Consider the following 14,064-nt stretch of genomic DNA (forward strand, 5'->3'; position numbering starts at 1 on the left):
TTTAATATACATGGTGAGGGGCGCCTGGGTGGCTCAGTTGGTTAAGCGTCTGCCTTCAGCTCAGTTCCTGATCCTGGGGTCCTGGGATCAAGCCCTGTGTCGGGCTCCCTGCTCAGTGGGGAGCCTGGTTCTCCCATTCCCTCTGCCCCTGCCCGCTACTTCGAGCTCTCTCTCAAATTAGTAAATAAAATCTTAAAAAAAAAAAAAAAAGATACATGGTGAGTACCTTTTACATAGTGGGGATTATGCTACATATTGTTTCAAAGTTGCCTAAGATTTGTTCCCAGGACCTAAAGAACTCACTATTTAGGTGGGAACACAAGGCAGCGTGGGGCGGGGGGGGGGGGGATGCGGAGGGAGAAAGTATACAGTGAGTATGACAAGAGCAAGAAAAATCAATCTAGTTTACTAAGGGAAAGATATCGCTATGCCATGGTAATGGATATGAATGAATTTGTTTTTGTTTGGTTTTCCGTTTTAAAGGTAGGGCAGGTCTTACATGAATTTCAACGAGGACCACAGGTGATACAATTAATCACTGTAAACAGAACGTGTAGCCATTTCTATGAGAGCACATAATGACAGCTATAAATATTTGAGAACTCACTATGTACCAGGTACCTTTCTGAGTCAATCATTATCTCATTGGATTCTTACAACAGCCCTATGAGGTATGCATCCCCAGCATGTTCATGTTACAGACGCGTAAATACAGGATTAGATGATCAAATAACTTGCTCAAAGTCTCACAACTAGAAGATTAAGGAGTCAGGATTAAAAATCATGGAGCACAATTCCAGCACTAAGAGATTAATACTCCAGTCAACAGAGAATCTTTTCCAAAATGGGGGAATATAAATGTAAGAAATTAAGCAGATCCCAAAAGCTATGCTTTCTGAGCTCACAGCTGATTACACAGGAGACCCAGACTGTCCTGGCTCGCCCGGCTTGTTCACCAAGAGAGAGAAGGGATAGGGCTTTTCCCATTTTTCCTCCCTTCATCTCCACAGATCTTTTAACAGACCCAGGAATAACATTCAGACTGCATTATGTTCCTCTAATACCTCATCATCTAGACTGGCATTTACCATGGGTCTTCCACAAGTTACTACTTCCATAGGATATTTATTGGTATACGTAAAAATAGAGGGGTGTTTTAAGACACGTTTGGAAAATACCGAAAAATGATCAGTTTCACATTCTTCCTCCCAGAAGTATTTCTCAGAATTTTTAATATACACTGTGAATTTCCAATAGGGTATACCATGCAACATATTCCAAACTTACTTAACCAAGGAATTTCTATTTCTTCATGGACATTTAATGGACCTAGTGTTCTCTGGGATGCATTTGGAGGGGAACCATTCAGGAAAGTTCAAAATAATTTCAGAAAATCATCAAGATCGGAGTAGGCATTCATATTTCTCCCTCTTGAGTAAATCAGGTGTCTTTCTATAGGCCTGTTGCTTAGCTACAAAGTAACCTGAAGAGCTTAATGAATCATCTGAAAATCAAATTATCAATAAAGTACATTATCATGTTCTATTATTGGGATAGTCATTTAGCTTTTCTCATATTAGGAAGAAAGAGTCATATTTAAAGCCTACAAGGTAACACAAGCTGCCTGATAAATTGATTAAATAAGCATTAGAGCATATTTTAGGATTGTTTTATTGTAAATAACAGAATTGACAACTGTATTACAGGATCTACATGAGCCATTCCTGTAAAAGTGACTCCCTAGAGAACCTCAAGTAGATACTTACCCAAATACTGAGGAGCACACATTTTCTGAAAGAGGAGAAAACCTATCAGAAGTGTCTATCTTGCAAGCAAAGTATGAATTATTTGCTTCCATTAATTTTAACTTCTCAGCAGTGTTTCCCTTAAAAAAAAAAAAAAACCCTGTGGTTCCTAGATACAGCGTTCGGATTTGTTTTTGCTAGTTTGATCATTTCCCTGCATCCGATTATCCCACCATAATTTCTACGCTCGGACTCTGACACAGAGTAGGTACCTAGTAAATATTTTTTGAAATAATGTATTGACTTGTACTTTCCAAGTACAAAAGTAAACCTTCACTAGCTACAATTAACCAACTATATTCTTCTAGTCACACTACCCTGTCCATCAACTGTCATACCTCTTCATCCTTACCAAAGTGATTCCTCCCTCTTTACATTCAGTAGCATCATTAATAGATGTTCTCAGTTTCTGCCAGTCGTCACCACCACAGCCACATCTGTTTAAATATTAGTTACAGCAGCATTCTTCCTCACAACCAAGAAATCAAACCAACCTAGGCATCCATTGACCGGTGAATGGATAAGCAAAGCTGAGATATATCCAGGAGGTGAGACAGTGTTCAGCATAGCAAGAATGAGGTACAGCACATGCTACAACAGAAGGAAGCTTGAAAATAACACCCTAAGTAAAATAGCCAGCCACTAAAGACCACACAGTTTATGAATCCACTTATATGACATGTTCAAAAAAGGCAAGTCTATAGAGAGAGTAAGTACATGAGTGCCCACAATTTAGGGTGGAAAAGCGGATTAACTATGAATTGGCATAAGAGATCTTAATGTGGTGATGGAAGGTTTTTCTTTATTTCCTTTTTAAAAAAGTTTTTATTTAATTTCCAGTTAGCTAGCATACAGTGCAACATTAATTATGGAAGTATATTAAAACTTTATAGTGTTGATGGCTGTATAACTTGGTCAACTTACTAAAAAAATCACTGAATTGTACACATGTGAATAAACTTTATGGCATGTAAATCACACCTTAATAAAAGTGTTAAAAAATACTAATGAATACCACCACTGTACTTGCTCAAAACGAGGATTCTGCCCATCAGCAGCAGCTCATGAGCTAACATACCTTTGTTTTATATAACTTCTTTTTTTTTTTTTACAGAGACATTCATTTTGGAATTCTTTTGACATTATTATCCTAGTAACTATTTTAGAAGCACTCATTTAGTGAATATGCTTTTACCCTCAGGAGATAGACATTTCATTTTCAGCATAGCTGACTGTATTACTGTGGAGTAATCCCTTTTTGTTTTTTGATTTCTTTATCTTAAAAAGAAACCCACAGCTAACATCATCCTCAATGGAGAAACACTGAGAGCCTTTCCCTTAAGGTCACAAACAAGACAAGAATATCCACTCTCAGCACATATATTCAACACAGTACTGGAAGTCCTAGCCACAGCAATCAGACAACAGAAACAAATACACACACACACACACACACACACACACACACACACAAAACTGTAAGACTGAACCAAAAACCTGCCAGAGCTGATAAATGAATTCAGTAAAGTTGCAGGACACAAATCAACATACAGCAATCTGTTGCATTTCTATACAGTAATGAAGCAGGAGAAACAGAAATCAAGGAAATAATCCTATTTACAACTGCACCAAAAACATTCAGATAAACCTAGGAATAAACCTAATGAAAGAGGTTAAACACCTGTACTGTAAAAACTATAAAACACTGATGAAAGAAATTGAAGATGACACAAACAAATGGAAAGACATTCAATGCTCATGGATTGGAAGAATATTGTCAAAATATCCATACTACCCAAAGCAATCTACACATTTAATGCAATCCCTATCAAAATACCACCAGCATTTTTTACAGACCTAGAACAAACAATTCTAAAATTGTAGGGAACAACAAAAGACCCCGAATAGCCAAAGCAACCTTGATAAAGAAAAGCTAGAGGCATCCCAACTCCAGACTTCAAGGTATAATACAAAGCTGTAGTGAACAAAAAAGGTATGGTACTGGCATGAAAATAGATACATGGATCTGTGGAAAGAATAGAAAGCCCAGAAAAGAACTTGCAGCTATATAGTCAACTTATCTTCAACAAAGCAGGAAAGAACACCCAATGGAAAAAAGACAGTCTCTTCAACAAATGGTGCTGGGAAAACTGGATAGCAACATGCAGAAGAATGAACTGGACCACTTTCTTACACCATGCAAAAAAATAAATGCAAAATGAAAGGAAGACCTAAATGTGAGACCTGAAACCATAAAAATCCTAGAGAAGAACACAGGCAATAACCTCTCTGACACTGGCCACAGAAACCTCTTTCTAGATGTGTCTACTGAGGCAAGGGAAGCAAAAGCAAAAATGAACTATTGGGACCACACCAAAATAAAAAGCTTCTGCACAGCAAAGGAAACAATAAAACCAAAAGGCATCCTATGGAATGGGAGAAGCTATTTGCAAATGACATATGTGATAAAGGGTTAGTATCCAAATTTATAAAGAATATATCAAACAACACACAAAAAATGAATAATCCATTAAAAAATGGGCAGAAGACATGAATAGACATTTCTCCAAAGAACACCTAAGATGGCCAACAGACACATGAAAAGAAGCTCAACATTACTGATCATTGGGGAAAGACAAATCAAAACTACAAGGAGGTTATCACCTCAAACCTGTCAGAATGGCTAAAATCAACAACACAAGAAACAATGGGTGTTGTTGAGAATGTGGAGAAAGGGGAACCCTCTTGCACTGCTGGTGGAGATGCAAACAGGTGCAGCCACTCTGGAGAACAGTACGGAGGTTCTTCAAAAAGTTAAAAATAGAGCTTCCCTGTGACCCAGTAATTGTACTCCTGAGTATTTACGCAAAGAATACAAAAATACTAGTTCGAAGGGATACACACACTCCAATGCTTGCAGCAGCATTATTTACAACAGCAAAATTATGGAAACACCCCAACTGTCCATCAACTGATGAACAGATAAAGATTTGGTGTACACATACACACATAAACCAGAGTATTAGCTATAAAAAGGAATAAAATCTTGCCATTTGCAAGGACATGGATGGAGCTAGAGAATATTCTGCTAAGTGAAATAATTCAGTCAGGGAAAGACAAATACCATATGATTTCACTCGTGTGAAATTTAAGAAACAAAATGAATAAGCAAAGGGAAAAAAGAGAGAGGGACAAAGAAACAGAGTCTTAACTCTAGAGAACAAACTGATGGTTACCAGAGGGGAGGTGGGTGGGGGGATGGGTGAAATAGGTGATGGGGAGTAAGGAGGGCACTTGTGATGAGCACCAGGTGTTGTATGGAAGTGCTGAATCACTCTGTTGTACACCTGAAACTGATATTACACTGTATGTTCACTAACTGGGATTTAAATAAGAGCTTTAAAAAAACTAACAAAAATAAAAAGATGCCCCCTCTTTATAAAGTATTTAAATATTTGCCTTCAAATGGAGTATATTCTAAATACAGTGTACCTTTAATTAAGTTATTTAAATAATGTACTGAGATGATTATTGCTCTAAAGAAGTTTGGCAAAATTAATTTCATTTGATTTGGTTCAAAAGCATTGGAAATTGAAAGCTACATTGCCCCCCCCCACCACAAAAAAGAAAGCTACATTGCCACATTATAAATATAACAAATTGAACTCTTTTGTAAGAAAGAAGCATCTCAAAATATAAAACTAGGGGAGAGCACCTGGGTCGCTCGGTTGGTTAAGCATCTGCTCTCACCTCTGGTCATGATCCCGGGGTCCTGGGATCAAGCCCCTGGTAGGGTTCTCTGCTCAGTAGGGAGTCTGCTTCTACTTCTGCTCCTTCCCCATCTTGCTCTCTCTCCCTGTCTCTCTCTCTCTCTCACATAAGTAGATAAAGTCTTTAAAATATATATAAAACTAGGAAAACTGATATTGTTTGCTAATAGTATATCTATCCTTGGTTAGGAATATTTACGATGCAAAATATTATAAGGAATTAAGCACTTGAAATTTAAATATTGTTTTCCTAAATACACATAAAATGAAAAAAATTCACATGATTTATATGTGCAATAAAATTCTCCACATATATGCAAAGAGCTAATCTGAAAACTAGATTTTTTAATTGAAATGATCAGGTGATAAAATATTTTTAAGTTAATGTAGTAAAACCTCAAGCTTTTTGCAGACATGATTTTTAAAGGCTATAAGTGGAATGTACAGATTTTTCACCATTCTTATGATTTGATTTTTTTTTAATCAGGAAGAGCTGAAAGCATTTCTCTTTTAGTATATGTTATTTTCCTAAGAACACCACTTCTCACTTATTATAAAATGTGTTCCCACCTTTTTTAAAAAATTTTTTCTTAACCAAAGTAATATTAACAATTTCAACTATCTGAAGGGTTTTTTTTTTACAGTCACTGAATAGTTTTAAATAAAAGAGAAAATTTCAAATATACTGTCTTACAGAATAAATATCAAGAGGCTTTTATCTTGAAAACAGTAATTCCATACAACTCGGAAATTAACAAGGGAAACATTTAGCTCTCTCCAAGCAACCTCCAGTTCTCACCCTTTCATCAGCCCAACTTCTGCCTCTTCCCAACCTACTCGAAGCCTCAGCCCAACCAATTTGGCTCCAATGACTTTATTACATACACTGGGTGACATTAAATGACAATATTTTGTCCGAAACTTAGTTAACCTTACCTTACAATTCAGGAATCAGGAATCACATGCTTCATGAAAAGTGTTATTAGAAATATTCAGCAATTTTTAAAAGCCACAATTCCGTAGTTACTCTTTACTTCCCTTTTACTTAAACACCTAATAAAACATTTCAAAAGAATCCAAAGCCATTGCCAGGGACTGAATGCCATGATGGAGTATTATTGCATATGCCTTCTCCAGCCACTCATTTTATTGAATGATTAAAAGTTTATGTGAACAATATGCCTCACAACGATAAAGAAATGAGAAACTGCACACTCTTAATTTATGATCTGTTATCTTAATGTAGGTAGGATATACACATTAGCAGTTAAGATTTCATGCCAGTTGATAGATGCATGGTTTTAAGGTGTCCATTTGAATGGCAGGCCATTTATGGTAAGTCTATTTGCTCAGAGTGATACATTGACCCAGCAAAACCGTCCACTGCTTTAAAGATCACTTTAGGATTGTTAATGTGATTTATATACCCTTTACTTCTAAATCTGAGAGGAAAGTTTGCACTTCCTACATAAAATGACTGTAATTTTGGTTTAATTGTCAAACTAAGTATGTATTGAAAGATTACGTGACTAAATTTTCTAAGAGTCTTATGAGGAAGCAAACGGACTCTAATTCAGAAACCCTGCCTCTTAGACCAGTGTTTCTCAATCCTCAATGTTCATAAAAATCACCTAGTGATCTTATCAACTTTTATATTCTGATACCATAGATTTAGAACAAAGCCTGAGATTCTGCACTCTAATAACTCCTGGTGACACCAAGGCTACCAGTCCCTAAACCACACTTTCAGTAGCAAGCAAGGGTTTAAGGTTACCATCTTATTAACAAGGCAAGGCCTAAAAATTAGATGAAAAATTAGAGAGTCCATTATTTTTTTTATTTTTTTAGAAAAGATTTATTTATTCTGAGAGGGAGAGCATGCACATGCAAGAGAACATGAACAGAAGGGAGGGGAGAAGGAGAGGGAGAAGCGCACTCCTCACTGAGCAGGGAGCCCAATGCAGGACTCCATCCCAGGACCCGGGATCATGACCTGAGCTGAAGGTAGACGCTTCACTGACTGAGCCACTCAGGCGCCCCACCATACAGTGCTCCTTGTTGACATTTATGTAGCTACAATAAGATTTCCTTAAAAAACACTTTATTGAGGTATGATTGACATACAAAATCTGTATCTATTTCCTCCAGAAGTTTCCTTCCTTTCTTCCTTTTTCTTATCCCTCCTTAGAGAGTCCGTTATGACCTAAATCTTAAATCTGGTGGGGCAAGTAAAAGAAAAAAAAAATGAACTCAATGACAGGAAAGGGCATCATATGCTAGAGTTTCTGGAAAACCTTTAGGGCTTCATCATCATCCTGCAGGACTAAGTACACATTAGTTTCTCTCTACCCACCTGCAGCCTACCTTACCTTAAATCCATTATATAAATTCTATGTAAAGCTAGGTAAGAGATGCAGGGGAGGGATCTGTAAACTTAGATGGATAAAATTTACATCTTTATTTATATTAACCTCAAACACTTCTTTCAATTATGAATGTAGACAACATACCTTTGTAATAGCAGTGACTGCAGTTTTATCATTATCAACCTCATAGATACAACACATAGGCTACAAAATTATGAGTTATTAAATCTGAGTGGCAAGATTCAGTTATATAATACAACAAAAGCACATGTATCACTGTATTAGGGTTTGTTTTAATATTCTATTAGTGTATAATTTCTTTTATAGTCCTTTGTATTTTATTTTATGCATTTAAATGTATTTTTCTTAGAGGAGATCCTGGGCGGGGGTGGGGGGGTTTACAGTACTCCCAAGAGGATTCACCACAATCATCTCAACCACAATACGCCTACGTCCTCTTTATCGCCTCTCTCTCTGATTAGATTATAATTCTCCCAGCAACAATGTGATGTTCCACCACTCCTCCTCAGGTCAGGCTAGGTTTCTGCCCTTGATTTTCCACCAGAACACTCTGGGTATCTTCATCATTATGTTTATAACTTTCTTTTTCAAAGTTTATGTCCTTCACTGGAAGGGAAGGAAACATGACCTTTATGTATCTTTCACATCGGGCACATAATAATTATTTTGTACATTACTGTTGACTACTCTAAGAAAGGGAAACAAAATGATGGGTAACTCAAAGTCAGCATAGGGATTAAATGTGATGCAGGGGAAGACTTCCAGTAAGAAAGAACATAACCAGGCTGGCCTTGAGAACATATAAATGCTTCAAGTCAACACACTATAGCTTACACAATGCACAGTGTTACATTCCAATTATATCTCAATAAAGCCAGAATAAAAAAACTGAAGGTACAGAGAACAGTGTTGAGACAGGCCTACTTGAGAGATCAATAGTGTATTTTTAAATTAGACAAGTGGAAGGAGGATGTTGGGTCCCACTCACAGTGAGAGGTCTTGATTGGGTGGTGAGTGTTTTCCTTTCATAAGAGCTCCCTGATCTTTACCGATTCCTACCCAGGAACTCAAACACCAAAAGGAACTCCCTAAGAGTTCACTTGTCAATCTACTCTAAGAAGAGCTAGGAATTTTTGTTGAATCATTTTGCAAATACAAAGTGGCTATAGCTTTGTACCTTTTCCAGATAACTGTTTAACTTCAAAGTTTTCAGATATACTGAAAACACAAATGTTTACTATGACTCAATTTATTATGATTCACGTGGTTGAAAGACCTACAGCATTTGAAAGGATTGATAATATATTGATGAACTGAGAAAATCAGCCAAAAACCTACCCAATGCCAAACTGATGTTCTAAAGCATGGGTCCTGAATTCTATAGGAAAAGCTGCATTCGGCTAACAGAAAAGCCTATCTCAACTCTAAAGAAATTTTCTCCAGCTCCATTACTACCCTCTTCTAAGCTACCATCAGGGATTGTCTAGTTTCTGCAACAGCCATCTAACTAGACTTACTGATTCTTCCCTTGTCCCTTTTCATCTTTTCTTAACCCAGTGTCCAGGGTTATTCTTGAAAAACCAAGGCTGATCATGTCACTCCTTTAAATCTCCAATGATTTCTCCATTGAATCAGAACAAAAGTCAAAATCTTTACAATGTCCACCCAAAGCCCCAAAGTACCTGGCCTCCTATTACCTCCTGATGTCATTTTTTCCCCTTTCCCCTTGCCTCCTGGTACAAGCACAAAGACCTTCTTGTTGCTCCTTGAACCCAGCAAGCTTGCTCCTCCATTAGATTCTTTTTTCACTTGCTGTTCTCTCTACATAGAAAGTTCTCTCATCTGATCTCTGTACAATTCTCTACTTCACTGCCATCAGGTACTTGCTTATGTCAGTAGCTAAATAAAACCTTCGTGAAATGGAACTTCTCTAAAATTTATAGGACCCTCATCACCCTGGAGCCCCTTTTCACCCTGAGTGCTTTATTTTTCCCTATAGTACTTATTAATACTTGAGATACCATCTCTATTTTTTAGCAAATGTCTGTCTCACTCTATATGCATGCAAGCTTCCTAACAACATGGATTTCTGTCTTAGGTTGTTGCTGACAACTGATACGCTCAATCTAGAACAGCGCCAGGTCTCTACAGTAGACTCTAAGTGTATTTGTTTTGCACAAAATGAAGGAAGAGGATAAGGAAATAAGCAAGCAAGGAAGAACACTTTCATGTGTGAAGCACTAATAAATACATATAAAATATATCATTGGTTCTGTTTCTCTGGAGAATCCTAATATACTTCTTAATACATACAAACCAGACCCTTACAATCCAACCTCCATTCTACTGCCAAATTAACCTTTTTTTAAAAACTTTTTATTTTAATCACCCAGTGCTCATCACAAGTACACTCCTTAATCCACATCACCTATTTCACCCATCCCCCACCTACTTCCCCTCCAGCAACCATCAGTTTGTTCTCTATAATTAATAGTCTGCTTTTTGGTTTGTCTTTTTTCCCTTTGCTAGTTTGTTTCTTAAATTCCACATGAGTGAAATCATATGATGTTTGTCTTTCTATGACTTAATTTGCTTCACATTACACTCTCTTGCTCTATCCATCTCATTTGCAAACTGTAAGATTTCATTCTTTTTTAGGGCTGAATAATATTCCATTGCATGGATGGATGGATATATAGATATAGATACATATAAAATAGAATATTTATAGAAATAGAATATATATATATATATATATATATATATATATATATATATATATATAGCGCCACCCCTTCTTTATCCATTCATCAATTGATAGACACTTGGGCCATTTCCATACCTTGGCTATTGCAAATAATGTTGCTTTAAACATAGGGGTGCATGTGTCCCTTTGAATTAGTGTTCTTGTACACTAATTTACCCTAATTTACCCAAATTTACCCAAATTCGTACCAAATCTTATACGATTTGGGTAAATACCTAGCAGTATATTGCTGGATCAGAGGGTAATTTATTTTTAACGTTTTGAGGACTCTCCATACTGTTTTCCACAGTGGCTGCACCAGTGTGCATCCCACCAACAGTGCAAGAGGGTTCTTTTTTCTCCACATTCTCACCAACACCTGTTTGTATTTTTGATTCTAGCCATTCTGACAGGTATGAGGTGATACCTCACTGTAGTTCTGCTTTGCATTTTCCTGATGATGAGTGATGATGAGCATCTTTTCTTGTGTCTGTGAGTCATGCGTAGGTCTTTGAAGAAATGTCTGTTCACGTCTTCTGCCCATTTTTAACTGGATTATTTGTTTTTTGGGGTGTTGAGTTTTCTAAGTTCTTTATATATTTTGGACACTAACCCTTTATCATGTATCAAAATGAACTTTAAAACATTAAAGACCTTTGAAATACCTTCAAAGTTTAATTTCTAGAAATACAGAAAAAACCATTCCTATTTAATAGACTTTAAAGAGTTTGAATTGTGCAATGTTCAGTGTGGCAAGGTGGACTGAAAAGGCAGAAAACAAAGTCATAAGACTTTTTCAACATAGTGATAAATGGTATCAGAGAGGAAAGAAATACAAATCATCGAGTGCCTTTCTGGGCACATTTTTATCTAGTTTTAAACTCATTTGGTACATTATAAGATGGCACATTTCAGAAACTATCATATGCGGAGAGCAACCCTTTTCTAATCCTTTATATCCATATGTTCCCAGGGATCTCAACATTATAGGGTTTGCTGCCTTGAGCTCATTCAAAGTATGGCATAATTTTAATGTGAATCCTTTGTTGTCCTGTAAGGTCATGGCATCACTGATTTTATGGAGAACAGGTAGTTCTCCTTTCTTAATTAGTTGCTCTGCTCTTTCTCTTCCACATTGAGTACAATATCCACAGTTATTCCTATGTTCTGCAGTGACCAGCCTTCCTCCACTTCCAGAGGTCTTTTGGGAAAGGAAGTAGAAAAGCTGTATAGGGATGTGTGGTACCCGATTTTCATCACCCAGTGAAATGAGACCTGTGAACTGCAAGACTTAAAAAATCTTCTCAGGACACTCCCATTTGGACACCGTAGAGCAACAGTACCTACTTGTTCGGCTGTTTCAGGAGGTTCTTCAGGTAGATCAAGAAGCTCTTTCTGCGTGAGCTGCTCAACAGACAGTGAAATTTTGGTTAAGGTCTTAGGCAAGTTCCCTTTCTTTGCTGTTTCTCTGCTTGTGTTTTAAAAGACGTCTGACTCTCATTTTCAAGCACCAAATCTTCATCAGCCCCAAGTTCATGGCCACCACTTAACTTCTAGTTTTCACCTGTCACCTGATAAACACACTCTTTAAGTTTTCTCAGTTTCATTTCCTGGTGAGGTTTTAGAACATTCTCTATGTTTCTGCAGGTATTTTCACCCTGTGCCTCTTATTTTTTTCTGACAAGTTTTTGCCTTTTCTCATTCTTCTCTTCTTCTTTCAGATACACCTGGGACGATTTAAATGAATTAAGCCGTGAGGTAGTCACAGAAATAATTAAACAGCAAGCAGTAAGAAAACCTGGCCACACAGCAACAATAGATCTTTAACTCCTAGGTTGGGGATCGCATGCCAGAGCTCCAGATACAAGAGGGGGAGAGCATAGAGGAGGAAAATGCCAAGGACCCTATGAGACGCCATGGTGGTGGGAGCCCCGCCCCTTTTCCAAATTAACCTTTCTAAAAAGTTATTATTATATAAATCCTTTGGGCGGAAAAACTCAATGGCTTCCTCAGAATTTCAAGATAAAGCACTTACCAAACACAATTATTCACTGTCCTGTCCCTGTTCTGCCTCATCTACTCTAATTCTCCCTTAAAAACTCCACACTCACATAGACATTGCTCCAGATATACACATAGTTATTTGTAGCTCCATGGGTGAAGACTGCTATTTCAAACATCCATGTCTTCACATATGCCATTCCTTCTTCCAGAAATGCCATTTCCACCTTGCCATATGGTTCATCAATTCCCCTAAGTCTTTAGAACACCTTACAAACTGCCAGTAAGATGGCATCCTCTTACCTGTATCATAGTTTACCTCTATTATAGCATTCATTACTGTGTTCGGGGCACCTGGGTGGCTCAGCCAGTTAAGTTTCTGCCTTCAGCTCAGGTCGTGATCCCAGGATCCTGGAATGGAGCCCCACAACATGCTCCCTGCTCAGCAGGGAGTCTTCTCCCTCCCCTCTGCCTGTACCCTTTCTCTCGCTCACTGTCTCTCAAATAAGTAAATTCTTTAAAAAATAATAATTATGGTTCTTTTTTTTTAAAGATTTTATTTGACACACAGAGAGAGAGACAGTGAGAGAGGGAACACAAGCAGGGGGAGTGGGAGAGGGAGAAGCAGGCTTCCTGCTGAGCAGGGAGCCCTATGCGGAGCTCCATCCCAAGACTCTGGGATCATGACCTGAGCCAAAGGCAGATGCTTAATGACTGAGCCACCCAGGCGCCCCAATAATTACTGTTCTCAACTCATTTGTCTAACAAACTAGATAGTAATATGCTCCCTTTTAGTCACATGCTTCCTTTTCTTTCAAATTCACTAGTCCAACTACAGTGCCTGAGATACAGAAATCAGTTTACGATGTTGGCTAAATGAATAAAAAATTAAGCAAAAGGATTCATTTTTGAATACCAAGATACATATATTCAGGATAACAAAATAGAGTTAGTACATGATAAATATGGCATTTACTATCAGTGGGGAACACAGTAATTATTTAATAAATTTTACCCATTTAGGGAAAAAACAAACCTACATAAACCAGTTGTGGTGTTAAAATACATATTAATTAAGGATTTTAATGTAAGTAATGAATCTATGAAAATATTACAGTAACGTGTGGATGAGAATTTTTTTTTTTAAAAATCTTAACAGTAGGGAACTATTTCATGATAATGTCACCAAAAGGAAGTTCCACAAAACAAAGTGATGAATGGATTTAACTACATAAAACTTGTGCACATTAAAAAATAAAAACAGAAGTATCACATACAAAATATTAAAAAACTATGTAAATATATATATACATAAAGGAAAACCACAACAATTTTATTATACAAAGACCTCATAC

General features: G+C 37.1%; 1 protein-coding gene and 1 pseudogene across 8 annotated transcripts in view; both read right to left on the reverse strand.

Moving 5' to 3' along the window:
• The window catches only part of DMD (dystrophin), a 2,358,181-nt gene that overhangs the window by 2,255,674 nt on the left and 88,443 nt on the right, over nucleotides 1–14,064 (reverse strand). The window lies entirely within an intron of this gene.
• On the reverse strand, nucleotides 11,816–12,626 carry LOC113265751 (UBX domain-containing protein 8-like; annotated as a pseudogene).

This window comes from Ursus arctos, chromosome X (assembly GCF_023065955.2).
Source record: "Ursus arctos isolate Adak ecotype North America chromosome X, UrsArc2.0, whole genome shotgun sequence".
In the NCBI taxonomy this organism is placed as follows: Eukaryota; Metazoa; Chordata; class Mammalia; order Carnivora; family Ursidae; genus Ursus; species Ursus arctos.